Here is a 7351-nt window from a genome sequence, read left to right on the forward strand (position 1 = left end):
CCAGGAGAAAATCCTAACTGGGGTGCTCAGGGGCTTTATTTCCACAGACACAAATCCTAGGCTGAGCTGGGCTCTTAGTCCCACTCCCAAAGGCTTTTATTTACTCCTGGTTAGCTCACTGTGACCTACAGAACAGGACACTTGAGGTTTCACAAATGGAAAATTTCCTCTTACAATGGTGCCCTGATTGACTTGTACAGCCTTTTGCAGGGGCTATGCTACTAAATCAGATGTCCCCATACAGACTTTAACAATAAACATATAACTCTATATCCTTCCACATTTGACAGCCGACCCCTTTTGGGGTGCTATCTTCTCCATTCCTAAAGTGGTTCCTAATCTGGGGTTTTAAGTGATCCTTGGATGGGCTACATGGGATGTGAAACTCTGAAATTATATGGAAAATGCTGTGTACATCTTTGTAGGAAAAAGCTCCAGAGCTTTCCAGAGTCTCAGAGTGTGACCCAAAAAAGTGTAAGATCTACTGCTGTACTAACCTCATAAAAACAAGTTGCATTATTTTTATATATGATTTACTGGTTTTGTGTAATTATAAAAGCAATATATGTTCATTGAAAAAATTTTAATCCAGGGTGGAGGGGATAAAAATGATGGTGTTCAATAGTAGAAACTTGTAATGAGTAGCAAATAAGCTATAGAGATCTAATGCACAATATAATGAATACGGACCATAATATTGTGCTATAATTATGTAATGAATGTGATAAATATCAGATCAGCAATCTTATTACAATATATAAATGCATCAAAGAAACAAATTGTATACCTTAAAATTACATAAAATTAAACATCGATTTATTCAATTAAAAAAAAAAGAACCTGTCAGAACTGGAAAAAAAAATAAAACTTCTCCTCAAATGTGGGGGAAAAAAATTTTAACCCAAAAATTGAAATATAAGTCACTTAGAATCAAAAAAAAAAAAAAGTCACTTAGAATCCCACCATCCATAGATGACCACTGTTACTTTGATTTACCTCCATCTCTTTTCTGTTTTTTCTCCTTCCACATTGGATTCATGCTGTTGATTTCTGGTAGTGTTCCAAATAATATGAGAAACTTCATGGTACAAAGAATTTGGGACGAGTGTTCAAAAATCCCTTTGATTTCCAAGACACATTTACCAACAAATATTTATTGAATTCATGCTATGTACGTGATATACTACTCCAAAATAAAAGAGACAACTCCTTATCCAAGTTCTCACACACAATGTTTAAAAATTCTAGGGATTTCAATAGGTTATGTGAAGCCCCAGCCTAAGAAAGGGAACTTTTTAGCTTATAATGACTGGACCTCCATCAACTGAAAGGGATAAAAAAGCAGATGACAATGATGTCGTTACAGACTTGGAGAAATGCAGTTAAACCATTAGAATACAGATTTTTTTTAAAAATGATATAGTTTTCCTTTATTACCAAAATGCAGACTCACCTAATGATAAAAATACATACATGCAAAAAATAAATACATGAGATAGGCTCTGGTCATCTCGCATGATCCATAAACTCATTCTGGGGGTAATTCCCTGTGTTTTCAGCAGTGATGTAAGGGAGGACTTGTGACCTCCTATGGTGGTTACTAGTAAAAGGATGGCACTTTTTCGCATATGAAATTCTACTTTGTTTGAAGGGGAAGATTGGTGTAATTACTTCACCACCACTGCTTACATATTTTACAATCAAGATAATTCTGACAAAACAGGACTATTGCTTCTGTTTTAAATATATATAAGCAGGGCATGGGCCAACTGAAGGATTTCTTGCTATCTAAATCCACTCTCTCCCATGTTTTTTCAGCCCACATTTAAATAATATCCCACTTTCAAGCAGGAAAGCAAACCTCTTTCCAGAATTAAAGGCAGAGTGCAATGAAATGCTTAAGAGCTTTGTGTATCAGTCACTCATTCCTTGTTAAGCCATTCATCCTCTTCCTCTTTCCTCTGACCATTGGAGGTTTCTCTGAGGAAGCAATCCAGGCCTAGGCCAGAAAGAGTTTTCTGGAATTCAAGAATGTATTAGCATCTTCTGTAGAAGCCGCAGCCTTTGGCCATGTCAAAGGCATTCCCTGCTTTCTTGTAAATACCACAGCCTGAGAGCAGCTGCTTCCACGCTGTAAGTGAGGTGGCCATCAGGCAAACAGGCAGAGGTAGCCCCTTGTGATGCCTCAGCATCTTTCTTTCTCTCAGGGACCCAAGGCCAGAGCTCCTTTTGGAAGGCCCTGAGGCAGTCAGTGGACAGAAGGGCTGAGAGTGGACACGAGATAAGAGCCACACTTGCTATAAGGAAGATTTGAATGATGGCTAAATGGAATGCTGCTCCAAGGGTCAATGTGTAGCATGAGAATGAACTAAAGGCTTTCAAGCCTTTTATATACTTTATATAAAACTGAAGCTAGACCTGCTGACCCTAGGTCCTTGTGCTCTTGCCAGCAGCTGTTCCCATGATGTGGTCACGGCCATGAGAACTACTGCGCTGCTGAGGAAAGGCTTTACAAAAGAAGGCCTGCCACAGTAGCTATGATTTTCATTACTCAGAGGCCTTTATGATTTCTTTTCTGTTTGTGGATTGTTTAAGACATCAAAATTTCACCGAGAAATGAGTAGGTACTATTGTACCAGCTATACAAGAAGTGGTAGAAAATGACTGTCATTTTTACTGACAAGGGGAAAGTAGTTGAAAGTAAATGTGGTCAAGTGAGAACATTATGTATTCTGAGTGGGAATTATGGGGTACTTTTTCTTTTTCCTTTTCTGTTTTTACTTCAAAATTTCTAGAACAAGTATTGCTGTTATAATAAAAAAATAATAATCGACTTTGTTTTTCTTTATTATGGTAGTATACATAAAATTTACCATTTTAACAATTTTTAAGTGTACACTTCAGTGGCATTCGGTATTTACATTCTTTTGCAACCATCACCACTATCCATTTCCAAATATTTCATCGTCTCAAACAGAAACTCTGAACCCATTAAACACTAACTCCTCCATCCAACCTCCCCTGAACTCTGGACACTTCTAATCTCTTTTTTGTCTCTGTGAATTTGCCTATTCTAGGTACTTCATAAGCAGCATCATATAATACCTGTTCTTTTGTGTCTAGCTTCTTTCACTTAGCATGTTTTCAAGGTTTATCCATGTGGTAGCATGTGTCAGAATTTCATTCCTTTTAAAGGCGGAATAATATTCCACTGTATGTATATACCATGGTTTGTTTAACTGATGACATTGGGCTGTTTCCATCTTTTGGCTACTGTGAATAATGCTGATATGAACATTGGTGTTCAAGTATCTGTATGAGTTCCTGCTTTCAGTTCTTTTGGGTACATACTTACAACTGGAATTGCTGGATCGTATGGTGATTCTGTATTTAACTTTTTGAGGAACTTGCCAAGTTGTTTTCCCCAGTGCCTGCACCATTTTACATTCCCACCAGTAATGTACAAGGGTTCCAATTTCTCTATATCTTCTCCAACACTTGTTTATTTTCCATTTTTTTTATAACAGCCATCCTAATTGGTATGAAGATGTATCTCATCGTGGTTTCAATCTGCATTTACCTAATGATTAATAATGTTGAGCATCTCACTGGTCATTTGCATATCTCCTTTTCTTCAAGTTCTTTGCCTATTTTTAAATGAGGTTGTTTTATTTAGTTGTAGGAGTTCTTCATATATTCTGGATATTAATCCTTTCTCAGATATATGCTTTGCAAATATTTTTTCCAATTCTGTGGGCTTCCTTTTCATTCTCTTGATAGTGACCTCTAATACTTAAAAGCTTTTAGTCAATTCCAATTTTTAAAAGAAGATACAAGTAAAATTTTTAGGGAGCTGGCAGACAGCCTAAAATATAAATGAAAAGAATCCTAAGACCTCTTTTTAGACTTCCCTTCCAAGGATAAAGGAAGAAGAACTGAGGTCTTCTCAATGAGGTAACTTATTAACTCCTCCCCACAACTTGGCTCCTCCCTAGGCAGCTAAAGCTGTAGAATACCTGTGTGCTAGTGAGAGCGCACAAAGGGAACTCATCCTGGGTGTGGTAGGTGAACCCAGTGGGGTCGGGCAAGATGGTGGGGACACGGAATCCTATTAACTCTTAAGGTACTTCAGTTCCACTTGGCAGATGTTTTCATAAGCTACTCTTTCTCTGGCTGGGTCTAAACTGAACACATTCAAACTTCCAAACTTCTCAAAAGTAAGATAAACAGGCAGATTTGTTATTACTGAATGGAATAGAACATTCAATAATGACTATTGTGAAAAGTGACATCACAAGTTCAGTTCCATCCTGAAGAATCGAACTCTCCAGAAGTGTTTCCTTCTGTAAATTGGAGGCATTGCCTTTTTTTGTGTCTCTGCCCTTTGTTTCTTTGCTCTTCTACCTCTCCCTCCACCACTCCCAGCAGCAAAATGTGGCTTCTAAACAACTATTTGTCACCTGGGAATTTATTTTCCAAGTATTTCTGAAGTATAATTGATTTCTACAGACAATGAGAAGAAGCAATATACACTTTTCTTCTAGGGATGGCCCTGGAGCTATCAGAGGATAGATAGTCAAATCCCCCGAATAGCTTATGTGAATAAAATAAGTCAACATTTCAGAACTGTTGTGAGGCTGAACTGTTAAATATCTTTTAGACTAAAGGTTAGAAATCCAGTACCAGGTCCTGTAAAATTGATATTTCCTGCTCTATAAAGTATATTATCAAAGGTATTTACTCTCAATTACAGATCGCTGATCTATAAAACTTTTTTTTCATAAATAACGCTAATATCTGAAAACTTTCCTGTAACTAGGAAACATACCTCAAACCCCAGGGCAGGGAGGGGCATGAACTAAGTCCTGCACATGAATTCGTTTAGCAAAGAATCAAGTTAGAAGGATATCTGCAGGAAGGCCGGCCTTCATCTAGACATTCCAAAGCAACTGGCTTAGACTGTCAGTGTTAACTAACCTTTACTCTTAGGAAACCCTTTTTTGTACTTCAATCATTAAGAAAAATAATCCTGAACTCCTTTTACCATATGCTCACATGTTCCACCTTCAAAGCCATTTCATTATTAGGGTGGGGGCCAGTGAAAGGAAAGAGGGGAGAAAGAAAAAAGGAGCTCTCCTCTAACACAAGTCTAACATTTATTGAAAGCTTTTATTGAAAGCTAACATTTATTGAAAACATGAAAGCGAACGTTCATTGAAAGCATTTACTACTAAGCATCAGGTACTATGCTAAATGCATTGCATGTGTTACCTCATTAATTCTCGCAATAATCCTACAAGGTAGAAAATGCTACCATTACTCAAATTTTATCAATGAGAAAAAGAGGTTAGGTAACTTGCCCAAGTGAGTGATATAGTCAGTGTGGTAGGCAGAATCCTAAGTTTCCTGCCCCCAGTCTATTCGCCCTATATAATCCCTTCCCCTTGAGTGTAAGCGGGACCTGTGAATATTATGAAATGTGACTCCCCTCATCATGTTATTAATAAATTGCCTCTGAGTTCATCAAAAAGGAGATTACCCTGGGTAGCCAGTGGCCTAATCAAGTGATGCCTAGAAGAACTGAACCCTTCCTGGAGAGAGAGAGAGAGAGGGAGAGAGAGAGAGAAAGAGAGAGAGAGAGAGAGATTGATTGATTGATTCACCTGCTGGCTTCCAAGAAGCAGAATGCCATGTTATGGGAGGCCCACATGGCTTGGACCTGAGGATGTCCTTTGGAAGCTGAAAGCCAACAAGAAAACAAACCAGTCAGTCCTATAACCACAAGGAACTGAATCATGGCAACTTGAAGGAACTTAGAAGAGGCCCCTGGGCCTCCACATAAGAACAGTCCTGCCAACACCTGTGAAACCTTAAGTAGAGACTCCCGCTGAGTCCTGCCCATAGTTCAGACCCAGAGAAACTGTGAAGTAAAAAGGTGTTACTTTAAGCAACTAGGGGGATCATTTTATAAACCACATAAATGTCTAACCAATGTAATGTCTACTTAAACTAATAATAAAATAATTTCTTTTTGAAAAAGTGTCACTTTAAGCTGCTAAGTTTGTGGTGGTTTGCTACTCAGCAACAGAAAACTAATACAGTCAGGATTCAAGCCAGGGCTGTTTAACTCTGGTTCGCATGCTTCTCAACCACTTCGGTAGTTTCTGTAGGAGTTTCACAAATTCCTAACCATTTTTAACTCTTCAAAAAGAATAGACAATAATTTCTATTGAACAGTGATTGTTATGATCTTTTCCTTTTCTGATGCAATTTTCAAGTTTTAGAAATGTTTTCACATCCTGGTATAGAAACACATTTATTGATTCAATAGAAAACTGCTCAAATACAATGTGATAAATGATAAGTTGTGAAAAAAATCAATAGGATGGAAAACATAAGATTTTATTTTAAAAAGACACCTTCTTAAAGCAGGTATGGCTTTGATAAGAGCTCCAGGCTCAGGCTTTACTACTTACCAATACTTTACTCCTATTACATGACCTGCAAGATCTGTTGTCTGGTGCCTCCTAAGAGATGACAATACATTATCTCTTTTAACAGAGCCCAACGAAAAATTCCTTGAATAGGAGAAGCCAGTGAATTCTCTGCTGGAATGAAATCGATTTAAAGTGCATCCCCAAAAATCAAACCCTGCAGTTGCTTCTTGGAGGGCGGCAGTCAACTCATGTTTCATGTTCTCCTTTCATGTATAAACACACACAAACTACACATGGCAGCATATTAGATGAGTAATAATAGCTAACACTGAGCTGATGCCTAATACTTATCATAAATGATCTCATTTAGGCCTCACATTTACTTTTTGAAATATGTATTATTATCACCATCACTCCTATTTTATAAGAAGAGAAACTGGGACTTAAAGGTTAAGTAATTTTCCCAGTATTCCACAAGACATTTCGACCCATATACTGACTCGAGTTCACATTCGCAGTCACTTCTGCTGCTCTCCAACTATAGTTTGGCCATCCTCCACAGTACCTAGCAACATGCCTTCACATAGGAATGCTCAAGAAATGTTTGCTGATAACAATAAGGAATGAGGCCTGGACCTGAGCGTAGGTAAGGCTTCCAGGCCATTTATCATTGTGAGAAGACAAGAGGTGTGGAGAGGACAGAAGTTGATATGGGATAAGGAGGCAGGGTGAAGGCACCTCCCCTCCCACTTATGTGGTGCTAGGCTAAAAGCAAGTGAAAAGAATCATACTGAGAACTTCAAATGTGTGTTGACTAACCATGTACAAGAATATTTGATTTTGGCCCTAAGAGTATAAAAAGAAAAACAGAAAACTAATCCAGTTTTCCAGAGTTTATTTCTTCCTTTTGGAAA

This window comes from Pteropus alecto, unplaced genomic scaffold (genome assembly GCF_000325575.1).
Source record: "Pteropus alecto unplaced genomic scaffold, ASM32557v1 scaffold280, whole genome shotgun sequence".
Taxonomy (NCBI): Eukaryota; Metazoa; Chordata; class Mammalia; order Chiroptera; family Pteropodidae; genus Pteropus; species Pteropus alecto.